Consider the following 13,126-nt stretch of genomic DNA (forward strand, 5'->3'; position numbering starts at 1 on the left):
CACTAAGATAATGGTTTCTTTCCTCATTCCTCTGCACCACTCTCCACTTTATCCTTTCCTCTTATCTGTTAATGAGGAAACATTAATAGGAAAGAAGATGAGTAGTGAGAAAGTTAAAAATAAGGAAGAACAAATACTCTATGAATTGGTGGGTAGATTTTTCTAGGCTGTCTTGGCCTATGAGAATAATGACCAATTGAAATTGTTTTGAAATAATTTGTTCATGGACCTGTCTTCCCCACTAAATTTTATGCTCTCCTATTGGGGTATGTCATGTCTTATAAATTTATACCTCTCCAGCATTCATTAGAAGTATCTGGCACTTAATAGGTACTCATTAAATGTCTGTTAAACTGAACTTAACCAATGGCATCTAGCATGACTTGATTTAGGACATAATTTAGGAAGACACAGCTCTGTGCTTTCAACAACCAGGACTGGCCACGTTCAAAACCAAAACATAATCATTGGAAAAAAATAACATTTTAGCCTTATAATATTTTTTGGTCCTCACTGCTTCAAACAGCACAGATTTGATTCATATTTTTGAGTTACATACGGAAATCTTACCCCTATTATGACAATAACTACACCATATTTATTGAGTAATTACTACGCACCAGGCACAGTCCTAAGTGTCTTAGATGCATTGACTCATTTAATTGTTAAAGGAAGCAACACTATGTGATAGGCACTCTTATTGTCTCCGTTCTCCACACATGTGGAGACTGGTATAGATGGAAACTTATATACCTTTCCTAAGGAGATGTATGTAACTTTCCCCAAATTCAGTTCCAGTGAGTAGCAGAAGAGGGATTCAAACCCAGAAAGTCTAGCTTCTGTATCCATGCTGTTAACCACTACACTATATTTTCTCTTTGTATCAAATAGCAGTGTAAACAGAAGAGACTGGATGGGGGTTTTGGAAAGAGGGGCACTAAAGCTTGGTGGTTCCACCTGGGACAGGAGTGAGGTGGTGTCCTGTGTGTGCTCTGCCTCCCTGTGGAGTAGGCTAGTCTGGGAGCAGCGCCTCCCTTTCTGTAGCATATTTATCAACCTTGGTGACCAGACAGGGGTTCTGACCCAGCTAAATGGATTAGCCGGTGATTTCAGTTACTATCACCAGCACCACCAGCCAGGCTGGCTTTCTTTCCCCACATACCCCTCTTTATTTGGTGCAGACGTCATTGAAAGGTGACATTATGGGAATGACAGAGTACACAAATGGGAAAAAAGTTACAGCATCTGACAGAATGGAGTAGAAAGGTTGGCTTCAACCAGACCAGCTGGATCTCAGTGACTGTTGCTGCTACTTAATGCCTAGATGTAGAGTTTGGCTGAATTGATGAAGCAACCTCTTGAAACCGTTGTTGGAACAAGTCTCTTAGTGGTGCTGTCTTTCTACGGCGACTTACAGAAAATAGCAAGATATTTTGAAAAGCTAATGGAGGGGAGCTTGTCTGTGAATGACTTCCAGCAGTGAATTAATCATAATTAACCCCAGATGTAAAATTCTTTGTATATACACTGAGTTATTTTTATTGATAGCCCAATTCATGTTGTAATCCCAAGTTTTGTATGTGAAAATACAGGAAAATGGTGAAAGACAATAATAAAACCGTAGGCTTCTTTCTTCAGTGTGCTGTGAAATAAATGGAGTATTTAGTCTACCTCCTTAGAAATAAATGGGCAAATGAAAGAGGGCAATCTCATTTCCATAATCTCCTTATAGGAAATCTCCATATTGTAAACAGGTTGCTTTACCAGAGGTCTATATCTGTGGTGATTGTTTTGAATTCAGAAAATAGTTTTCTCTAGAAAGCACATTACAAATTGTAGACAGAATCCCAAGCTAACTCACAAAAAGGGAGTGTAACTAAAACACTACCTATTGGTTACTGAAAAAAAGTAGAAAATAATCCTGTTGAAATACCTTAGTGAAATTTAATAAGAAATCATTTCATTGTGAACGTAAATGCTTAAGAAAAAGGAGTTTTAATTAAAATTTGGCCCAGAGAAATGAAATATAGGAGGGGTTTTCAGGGAACGTTTGATGATGTTGGAGGTTTACAGCACAACTCTAATGTATCTCAAGTGTCCAGACCGTCTCTGACACATGGTCGAATGTATGCACTTATTGGATGTGTGTAGATTAAACTTTATTTTCACTTCAGAAAGTATGGCTTTCCCTTATCTTATAAAAGCATAATAATTAGAGCTGTATTTGTGTCATAGATTAAATATAGGGAGGGGGAAGAGGAAGAAGGGGGATTTTGAAAAGTATTGATGTGACAAGTAGGTTGTTTGAGACATAATTAATGAAAATAAAGAGAAAGCCAGCGATTACTTTGCATGGTCCTCTCCTCCTCATCCTTCTATCCAACAGACAAGGAAGGAGATAGGTTTTGTGCCTATCCAGCCACCATGCAGCGCTGTCAGACAAGAACAGTTTCATTGTGGGCGGGAGCTCTTTATAGGTGGGAAAAGAAAGAGAGAAGCAGAACTAAAGTTCTTTTGAGTATATAGTATTAGGTACAGGGAGAATGTTTGTGTGTCTTTAACGGGTAAATTATAGGTAGGGGATATATTGTAAATCCTCATTACTAAATGAAAATGTTAAACAGGTACGGAGTAATAGAGCACTGTGTAAAGAGTCAGACCTGGATTTCAATTTTAACTCCTCTACTTAAAAGTCAGATGATTGTGGCTGAGGTTTTTAATGTTGCTGGAAACGTAGTTCTCTTCTCTATAAAATGTGGCTGAGAACTTCTTTCCTTGTCTATTTACTGCAGTTGTGGTCTAGTGAGGTTAGCTCATGAAACAACTTAGAAAATTAAAATGACATACACATTTCCAGGAGAGTTATATTGTTTTTTTCATCCAGAAAAGTGAAGATATTGGGGCATATGACCCCTGAGATTGTATCTGCTCTAAAATTCTGATAATCAGAATGGCCTGGGTTTTAAATCATCATGTTATTCCTCATCAACAGTATGCTGATGTCATTGATCTGAGAAAGGGGAATACAGTGGTCTCTTCTCAGCTATGTCCCTGATCTGCCAAACATTCATGCCTGGTTTCTACTTCAAAGGATAACTGAGGAGCCCACGAAACATTTTGAACCAAAGTGCTTTTTAATATTCAGGCTATCTGTTAAATTAACATGAGCATATAATTTGTCACCCAACCTGTAAAAGGGGTGCTAAGGCACCAGGCATACATCAGATGTGTCCCAGGCAAACCTGGACATCTGGTCCCCTAATATGTAAGATGTTAAATTTCTCACTTAGGCGTGGAATAGCAAAAATGTTCCTGTTGAATGTAGGCCTCTGTACTGCTGTTATAGATTAGCAAGACGCAGGTCTGTTAGGATCTTAGAGGAGACAACCACATATCCCTAACCACAGTAACAAACAGGAGGCTGATTTTTGCTTTTAAGAAAGCATATTGTTGCAGTGTTGTGGTTAAAGATAAGAGGATACAGTATAGATTCAAATTTCCTGACCTTTCATTTTTATTGCAGTTTGAATAAGTAGGGTAGAGATTTGTCTGGTGGGATGAATAATGCTTGGGCCTCTGCCTGCCTTGGGTATTGTTAGTGTGGTTGTGCTGATGCTTAGTAAGTGTGAGTACCCATCGCATCTCATACCCAGTTTGGTCCTATGATCAAATATAAACAAAGGAACAAAAACAGCTTGTACTAGAGATTTCCATGGAGCACAGCCATGTGCTCAGGGTTTTTCAAACCAGATAATACAGGAAGGGTGAGACTTGTAAAGTAAATTGAATTATCAGATGTCTTCTTTGAAAATGCCTGATGCCCTAATACACCAAGAAATTAGACAAATAGATTTCTAGAAGGGGGTGGGGTGGGGTGGGGAATCTCAATATTTTCTAAAGAAAGCATGAAAGCATAAAGAAAAGTTTGCACTATTATGCTAAGAAGCAAATAAAAAGATCAACTTTCTAAACATTTTGTGGAGAGAAAATATGGCACAAATAAGTTAAAATGGCAGATAAATATTCTTTTTACATTCTTTTACAAATTAGTGTTATTAATTTTTAGTCACCCATTTAGCTTCCTAATTATATTTTATTTCAGAGAGAATTAATTAGATTAATTAGATCAATAGACTGTAGGGTAGGGAGATGTATGTGTTTGTTGCGTTGAAGAGGAAGGGTGCTCAGAAACTTAAATGCTGATGATGAAAATCAGTCTGGTATTTTAGAAATGTAATACAGATATGCCATACACAGATGGTTGAGAATCAAGCAGATAGAATTGTCATATTGCTCTGTAGGCATTCCGTCACTTTAGAGTGTGAAAAAATAGTTTCTTTCTGAAAATGTTCTCATTCCCAGTGCCTAAGTCTGAAAAGAGCTGCTCATTTCTAATTCTGAAGACAAGTCATCATGATTTATTTTTTTGAAAGATGTGTGCTGGTTCTATAATATTTTTGCCCGATCCCTAATTACATAGTAAAGAACAGGAGGTAGAGACCTTCATGGTACTGCATGTGCGTGATCACTGGATGTTTAGGTTGCCCTTTCATTGGCTGTCGTGACCTGCCTAATGTAAGCAGGCATAACTTGCTCAGGTTGTGTGTACGTTGTGAAATGTACAGAAAAGGCTCTTTGAGAAAATAAAATTATCACTTTGCACATATACTTGAATCGATTATTATTTTTTATGGTCCAACTACCGTTCTTATTTTATGACTGTAATTAAGTAATGGATTAGATGATACACATCTGGTACTTTGTAGAGCTCCAAAGTCCAACTATGCATGTTGCTTGTTGCCATGCGACTCAGTTATTCGGGGCTTATTTTTCCCCAGTTGAATTGTTTTTATGAACAGGTGTTCAACTAATGAGACAAACAGGCTGTGCAGCTTTAGCCTACTCATGAATATCACAAAATCATTGAAAAGGACAGATACACCAAAAAGTCCAGTTCAGGGGATAACTCTGAACCTAGAGTAGATTGTTTCTCTGAACCTCAGACATATTGTTGCAGGAAGAGCCTGGATGGAGCCTCAGAAGACCTGCATTCTCCTTCCAGCGATATCACTTAAAACTCCAAGTGACTTTGGACAGCTCACTTAGCTGCTTTGAACCTTCATTTCTTCATCTACAATTGAAGCTCTAACCCTACCCCAATGTATCTCACAGGGTTGCTGGAGGGTTCAATGAGATGGATTATGTTTATGAATAGCACTAGAAATTATAAACACTATATAAATACAAGGTACCATTATTAATGTTCTAATTCGGCTTTCCCAGTGACTCAGTATATAATGTTGGCATATAATGAACCGAATGACATCAGGTTTTGCAATCATTAAAATAGGGAAACATTTTTAAAACTTCACTCAACCTTATAACCAGTAAGATTTCTTAGAACATTTCAGTTGCTTTGCCCAGGTCATCAATGACCATTGTGGAAAAATTAAATGCTTCTAAAACTGAATAGCCCAAGTTTAAGAAAATGATATTGAGAAGGGGAGATCATGGAAGATCACACTCTTTAAGTTCTAGAAAATTATTTCACTCACTTATAAAGTCTCAATAAAGTACTAAGGAACTCAGAGAGACTTCTAAATGTTTGAAATACTAAACTAGAACTTGTGATACCATGTGTGTCCATTTCTCATGGACAATTCAATATCCCATATTGTTTAATGAAGACATAGGCTCTCTAGCCCACACCTTTCCCTTCATCTGTATCCCACCAGCCAATCTAAAAGTAGTCGAGTACACATAGGAGGATATTCATTTTTGCGCATTAGAAGCAGTAGAAATGTCCAACACTAGAGGATTAGATAGCAGACTATTAAAAAACAGTTAGAAATAATGCATTAGAAATATTAGACATATCATCATCAGCATAGATAGATCTTAGTAACATGGTGTTGAGTTGAAAGAGAAAGCAAGAGGGAGAGTGGGAAAGCAGAAGAAATAGACTGAGATGTAAAACATAAGAAGGGTATTGTGTGTACTACGAATTAAGGAACATGTTAAGTCAACATGAGCCTGAAGACAAAAAAAAAAGAGAGAGAGACTTTAAAAATCAACAAGATTGTTGGACTGCCCCACCTTTCAGAGCTTACCGGTGTAATTCTTTCCAGTGTATTTTTTGCACACTTAATACTCTTCATGTTGCAGCCTACACCAATCCCTGGGCTTGGTTGTTTTTTCCTCAAAGGGCAAAGTGAATAGCTGGCCTCCATAACCTCCCTCCATCCTTATCCACACCAGTAGCAAACAGCTTTCTACCTTCTCTTATCCAAGTTATATAACATTAAGTCCTCTTGCCATTCCTTATAGATTTGATTTTATTAGTATTGAGTCATCTAGGAGCCTTTTTGAGCTAGTTCCAAAGACTCTCCTCCCTTGTGAACCCTGAACCAGGTACAATGGTAATGAAAGCAGGAGATGACCTCCCGATTTTTTCACTCCTGCTTTCTAAAAACCCAGGTCTAGTCATCCCCCAGAGGAGCTAATCTACTCCCCGGGAAGGGTGTGAAGAATACATAATAAAGTGATAAATACTTTCAGGCATAAGTTATTGAATCAAAGTTTTTTTCTAAAACAGATTTCCCTCCTGGGCACCAGGACACTAGAAATTTTGACAGGAGTAAAGGGACATAAGAGCTAGGGAAGATTATTTCTGTAAATTTCCTTAGGGAGAAATCACACAGGAAACAAATGAAAACACATCAACAAAGGCTGGACTATCTAAGCACATCTGTCATGTCCTTAAGAATTCCAGGAAATTTCCATAGTAATCTGTCTAGATCTAATTGCTAGAATGACTGCCATTAGTTTCCTGCCAAGAAGACACTAAGAGATTAGAATTGATCAATGTCTGCAATGGGTTGTTTATGTCTTAGTTTTTGTTTTTAACATAAAAGGACAGAGTAGTTCTGAAGCATCAGGTAGAGTTTTCATGTTTGGTCACATTTTAGCAAACCTACTAGAAGCAACTTACAAGAATTGATATGAGGATGGGTAAAAATTAACTTGACTACTTTTGAAAGGGTTTCTATCGCTGGCCAAATATGGCCATAAGCTAACATTAGAACCTGAAGCAAACAGAGTAACTTGACCTTGGGAGGAACAATTCCTTGAACCCCCAGCATTCATACTGAACTTGTTTGTAGCAAGCCAATAAAAATATTCCAGCTCTCTGTCTGAGCAGTACAGATACAATGCTTCCCACAGGGAACATGAATCCCGGGGGGAGTGAGTGACTTTGCGGAGAGGCCAGATGAGGTGTGGACAGGCCTGGTTCCCAGAGTCAGCCACCAAGTAATTCTAAATCCTAAAATTTAGGGCAACTCACGTTACTGTCTTGTACCTTCGTGAGTTGTGTTCATATGAGACTATATACTTTATTGCTCAGGCCAGGTATTTTTCAGAATGAAAGGGAGGTGCTATTAATAATCCACTGGCACAACTGATCTTTTGGGCTCACTCTCGCTTTAAAATTCCTTTGCAGCTGAATTAGAGCTGAAAATAAAACACAGGTTCCTGATTACCAGACCCATACTCTGCTCCCCAAGCCAAGCTATCTTCTGCCGGGACCAATCTATACTGGGGTTCTCTGGAAGGGTGTTCAACATAAAGATCGATGAAGGCACTGTCCCAGCAAATAAACAGGACAACCTGTCCTGCACCTGCTTGGTCATGTACTCACACACCCCAAACCCACGTGTGTTCAGAATCAACAGCACTGGAAAGCCAACTCCACCTCAGGATCATTGAAAGGCAGGGGCGACAGAGGGAGCCAGGGCCAGGATGAGGGCAGATGCACCGCCCCCACCCCCCATCAGGAGAATCTCTTCTATTTGCAACCTCAAGACTGTCCTCCACCAGCCCACCCAAGGTGAGCAGACATGGGTGTAGTCCAGGGACTGCCTTAGGATCCTCAGGTGTTGGCTTTTAAATAAGTAGGTTAGTACTTTATAAATCACTCCAGGCCACAGGTCACCCTTCTGTCAACAATTGCATCTTTGCGTAGCTCTGTCCACCACCCTCACTCATTTGGCTTTTTAAAAGCTTGAGGGAACCATCAACAATTTCTAAAAATTATTTAGGTTAGGTTATGACACAGCCTTTAAAAAAAAAAAATGTCCAAGTGAACTAAGCCATTCCACACTAAGAGAATTTGGAAATAAAGGTGACTTTTCTAAGAAAAGACATCCAAAGAAGGCAGAAATTCTTTCACTGTTATATAAACCTGTTTTATCAGCTGTGCAAACCTGTCCCTCATTTTTAAATTATTATTATTATTTTGGTGAAACTTCAAATGGCAACAAGAAGAAACATTCGGCTTCCAAACAGCAGTATTAAACCAGTGTTAGCCACCACGGTGGTGCCAACAGCCTAATCCTTTCCCCCAGAGCTTGAGTCCCCTGTCTCCCCATCTCCCGGTCTCCAGGTCTCCCGGGCTCAGCACGTGCTTACCTTCTTCCTCCCTCCTCACTACTGCTCTCACTAGTCACCAGTGAAGACTCTGTGCCCTCTGCCCAGCTGCCCTGGACTCTAAGTTGCCTACAGACTCTGCTTCCCCAGAGGGAGGTTAATTACACACCTGGCCATGCCCCTCTTCAGAGGTAGGACGTGCCACATGCAGCTGCCACTTGCTAACAAGAGCTGCAGCAATCTCAGCTCTCCCAAAGGAAGAAAGGTTCCAGAGTCACAGGAATAGAGGGGGCCCCTTCCCCCAGGCTGCAGGACAGGGTCCCCAGGAAAGGAGGTCCCTTGTGACTAAGGCTGGGCAAACTGCTCTACCAGTGGCAGCCTGCTGCTCTGGAGAAGGAACCAGGTAATATTTATAAAGCCTTGTGAGCAGAATTTCTTGATGTTTTACCTCCACTGTAGTGATCCTAAGGCGGCTCCCCATTTTTCAGAAAGGTAAGTGAAATGCAGCCATCTCCGATGAAGATGAATGCATTTAACAACAACAAAAAAAACAATTCAGAAAAATAAAGCTCTCAGGGCCCACAATCTATAGGAAATTCCCTATGAGATACATGATTTGAGGAATTCTAATGAAAATCCCAAATCTTGGTATATTTTCCCCCAGGAGGTTGCTTGGAATTCTGACCTGTAGGTCAGGATTTTTGTCTGAAACTTTGAATCTCCTGATTGCCCCAAATGATAATTATATTTATATAACATTTCAAAGAATTCCCAGACACGTTATCTTGCTGGAACCTATTTAATATACTAGGGAGGGACATAACTCGTTAAAACAATTACTGTCTTTAACATTATAACTTTAATTAGTTTTCCAGAGTTGGGTAAGCAAAACCTTGAAAGGATGAGACCCTGGAAATCGGGCATGTTTGGATTGGAGGAGAGATGGGAAACAACCTACAACATGGCCAGCTGGCCCAGGCAGCCAGCTGGCCATCCCTGCACCCTCACCAGTGCCCAGGTGAGGGACAGACAGGAAGAGCAGAAGCCACACAGACAGACTTCGCCCACTCACTCTTCTGCCCGGGGGTGACCTAGGAACCGCAATGAAAAGACCCTGTTGTGCAAAGTACACTCATCCCAATGCTGAGAACTCACTCTGGTTCCTGAAAGAACAACCTGGCCATCCCCCAGAGCAGAGTGCCCGGTGCATCTGCCGCTATTCTTTTCAATAATGATAATCCTCTGGCTTAGCGTAGATGTTATGTAAGGAACAAAAGGAAGCTTTAGTTTGAAACATCCTTTCTCACCATTCCTTCTCACGCGTTAGCACAATCTTTAAGTAATGCACCTTTGAGGCTCTGAGTAGTTCCTCCTACTGGCCACCCCAGAATAGGTCTAGGTTCCAGAATGTTCTTGAAACACACTATCCTCGCTAGAGTTGGGAGTATGATTTTGGGGACCCAGAAGCAATGGTTTCAGGGGTGCCTCTTCCTCCGAAGTCCTGTTGCTGCCCTCCCCGGGGGTCCTGTGGCCAGAGCAGACACCGCCCTCTCTCTCAGCCTCACTATCCTCACGGGTAAACTGAGGGTTTGGGTTTCACTGGTTCTCCTCCCTGGCTGCACAGCAGAATTACTTGGGGAGCTTTAAAAAACAATGCAGGGCACACATCCAGGGGGTCTGATTTAATTGGGTAGGGTGGGGCCCAGTCTCAGGTATTTAAAAAAAAAAAACAGGTCTCCGGGTCTGAAACGGAGTCAGATGATCTCTGGGACCCTCCCAGTTCTACAAAAGTCTGCAATCCTGACGGTCTGGTCCTCTATGTCATTTATTGAATTAATTTTTTTTCCGGACATACTCATTTTTTATTTTCAGTATGTTGTATAAGCTGACTTTTCAAAATGCTTTTAATTATTTTTTTAAAAAGATATACTATTATTTGTTTAAAAAAAGACACACTGTGATTGGCATATAATATTGCACATGTGTACAGTGTACAACCTGATAAATTTTCACATATGAGAAACGGTTGCCACAATCACAACAGTAAACATATCCATCACCCCTAAAAGTTTCCTGTGCCCCTTGGTAACACCCCCAACCCTCTTCTCACCGCTCCCCTTCCACAGGTATCCATTGATCTGCTTTCTGTTATTATAAATTTATTTGTGTCTTCTATCATTTTATACCAGTGGAATCATAAACAGTATGTACTGTTTTTTGCCATAATTATTAGTTCTGTTCTTGTACTTCAGATTTTAAGCTCTTTGGCAGCAGACGCCACCTTCTATTTTTGCCCTCTTCCTCCTGGCCCCAACTTATCTTTGCTCAGAGAAGCTCTCTAATCATTATTTTCTTGATTGAAATCAGACCGTTATGACCTTGCACTGAGCTTCAGTTTGGTGGCCAAGAAGCGCCTGCCATGTTAAGGATCTCAGCTTCCTCCAGCTTCTCTGTGGATTCCCAGTCAACAGCTTCAGCTCAATTTAAAAAGAAAAAAAAAAAAAAAAGCCTTAGCTTAAACCAGAGGCCTTCATTTAGGGTCATGGACTTCTAGGGGTCCAGAAAATGAGCATCAAGGTGTGTGTTGGGGAGCACAGAGATGGGGGAACTCCCAACGAAAGGATCTTGGCTTTCACCAGATTCTTAACCACAAGATCTTGACCCAAAGGGAGAAACTACAGGATAAAGTCATGCTTTATCCCGCATTATATTCCTTTATGAAGTTTGTGAATATGATGTCTACTTATAAAACCTCTACTGTCTGCTCCCCTTCTCTTCCCTTCCTTCCTCCCCAGTACCTTTATTTTGTTCTCTGCCTGCTCTGGTTATACTAACCCTTCTTAACTAAATATACTGCAGACTGCCGAGTGAAGTGTTACTTTAGGGAACTTTTGGCATTCCTCGTCTCTTTAAGACTGTCTCACCTAAGCGATGTGGTATGTTGTGCCTTTCTATTTAATAATTCTTATTCCACTTTACTTAAGAGTTTACCTGGATACTTGGATACCATTCTGCCCAAATATCACTGACCTACATTTCCTCAAAACCCTAGAGCATGGGGATTCCTTTATATCTTAAACAAGGTCAATGTTTTCATTGTCACAACTCACAAGTATTATGAAAACCGGCAGTAATAATAAATAGCACGGCAAATTCACAATTGAGCCACCTCTACTCAATCCAGAGACACATCCCTCCCACACCTATGTATTAAGTTGGTGCAAGAGTAATTGTGGCTTTTGCAATTATTTTTAACTTTTTAAAACGCAATTACTTTTGCACCAACCTAATAGAACACAAAAAATATTCTAAATGATATTATGTCTGATTTTAGACTGAGATGTAGAATAGCAATATCGGCTTCTAAATAATAAATTCCTGTGCATCTGGCAAAGTCGTACAAGCGCTGGTTTCAAAGTCTTTCAGACATGGGAGAGAGCAAGAAAAACATCTTACCTGCTGGCCAAAAGGCCAGCACAGACACCGCCTTGCTCTAAATCCAACTCAGCCCCACGCACGTTTGGTAGGAGGTGATATATCTTGCACCCAGCAGCATTCTCTGGCTCCCTGCTTGGGACTGGCTCATAACTTTTATTCTCCCTTTCACTTCCACCATTCCCAACAGAATAGCAAATATAGTAACAATAGCACTTCAGTCATTTCTACGCAAAGTTCATTCCTCTGCATTTGCAGACAGACCTCTGAAAGTTACTTACGTGGAAGTGGCAAAGGCAAGCCCTGGATTTGGAAGCCGAATCCTCTGATACCAGCCTGCTTAAAAAGCTGGGTTGACTGAAACAGGCTGTTGATAGCACGCTATTTATGCTGTGAGTACACACTCAGGCAAGGACCTGAAAAACCTGCAGCGTGGGCAGTAGGAAAACAACTGAAAGTATGCCGAGGTTACATCTCTCGGTTATTCAGGTTTGATACTCAGGCGGTGACTTCTGAGAGTCTCATCCAACTACCTTCTCGTTCTGAATATCTTTCTTAGCCACGTAAGACTCTTCACCAAGATCGGATGAGAGAGATGCGGCAGAGAGAAGGAAGAAACACAGGACCCTGGACCCTCGTGCCAAGTTCCTTATTTTGAACAGGCTTCCAGCTAGATGTTTCCTCATTTCAAAGCATATGCTTGGTAAGGCTGGTTTCACAGCACTGGGGGCTGGGTGCCAAGCTAAAAGCCTGGACAATTGCCCAATCAATGAAAAGTTGTTTTTGTTTTGTTTTGTTTCATTTTGTTTCGGGCACAGAATGTACAAATAAAGAACAGTTATAAGGGAGGTTCAGGCGAGGATGATACAATTTTAAGTCCCTTTCAAAAATGACAGTAATTTCTTTCCCCTGGCATCTGTACTTTCCTTCTGATTTTCCCTCCCCTTTCTTTGTTAATGAAATTCCCATCTAAGAGTTGAAAGATTCCCCATGAGAGCTCAAATAAAAAGCCAGTGTGTGCACAAGCCTGTGGGAAGATGCTCTCCAAGTGTGAGAGAGTGTTCAGTGGTTTGTGTGACCGTCAGTGGAAATGTTTCTAAGGGTGAGGGTGGGTGTGTGGGCGTGGGGACCGGTTAGCTGATGTTTATCTGTATTTTATAGCTAGATACGGTAGTTAATAGTCAATTGCAGAACACTAAACACATTAAGTGGGTATGATTTTGAGAGGAAGACGGAAGGAAAACAGGGTTTGGTGAGATCATTT

General features: G+C 40.6%; 1 protein-coding gene and 1 long non-coding RNA gene across 3 annotated transcripts in view; one reads left to right on the plus strand and one right to left on the minus strand.

Moving 5' to 3' along the window:
* Positions 1 to 12,454, minus strand: part of HOPX (HOP homeobox) — a 28,025-nt gene extending 15,571 nt beyond the window's left edge. The window contains exon 1 of one of the 2 annotated variants that reach the window (XM_033106110.1): positions 12,144 to 12,454. The gene's annotated coding sequence lies outside the window, so the exon portion shown is untranslated. Of the gene's footprint in view, positions 1 to 8,469; positions 8,569 to 12,143 lie in introns of those variants that run through there. The other variant, XM_033106111.1, reaches the window with a different exon arrangement.
* LOC117022229 (uncharacterized) lies at positions 7,018 to 12,507 on the plus strand. The gene is made up of 3 exons (XR_004423007.1): positions 7,018 to 7,888; positions 9,295 to 9,445; positions 12,422 to 12,507. It is a non-coding gene; the product is annotated as an uncharacterized LOC117022229 (long non-coding RNA).
* Positions 12,508 to 13,126: the final 619 nt, after the last annotated feature.

This window comes from Rhinolophus ferrumequinum, chromosome 5 (genome assembly GCF_004115265.2).
Source record: "Rhinolophus ferrumequinum isolate MPI-CBG mRhiFer1 chromosome 5, mRhiFer1_v1.p, whole genome shotgun sequence".
Taxonomy (NCBI): domain Eukaryota; kingdom Metazoa; phylum Chordata; class Mammalia; order Chiroptera; family Rhinolophidae; genus Rhinolophus; species Rhinolophus ferrumequinum.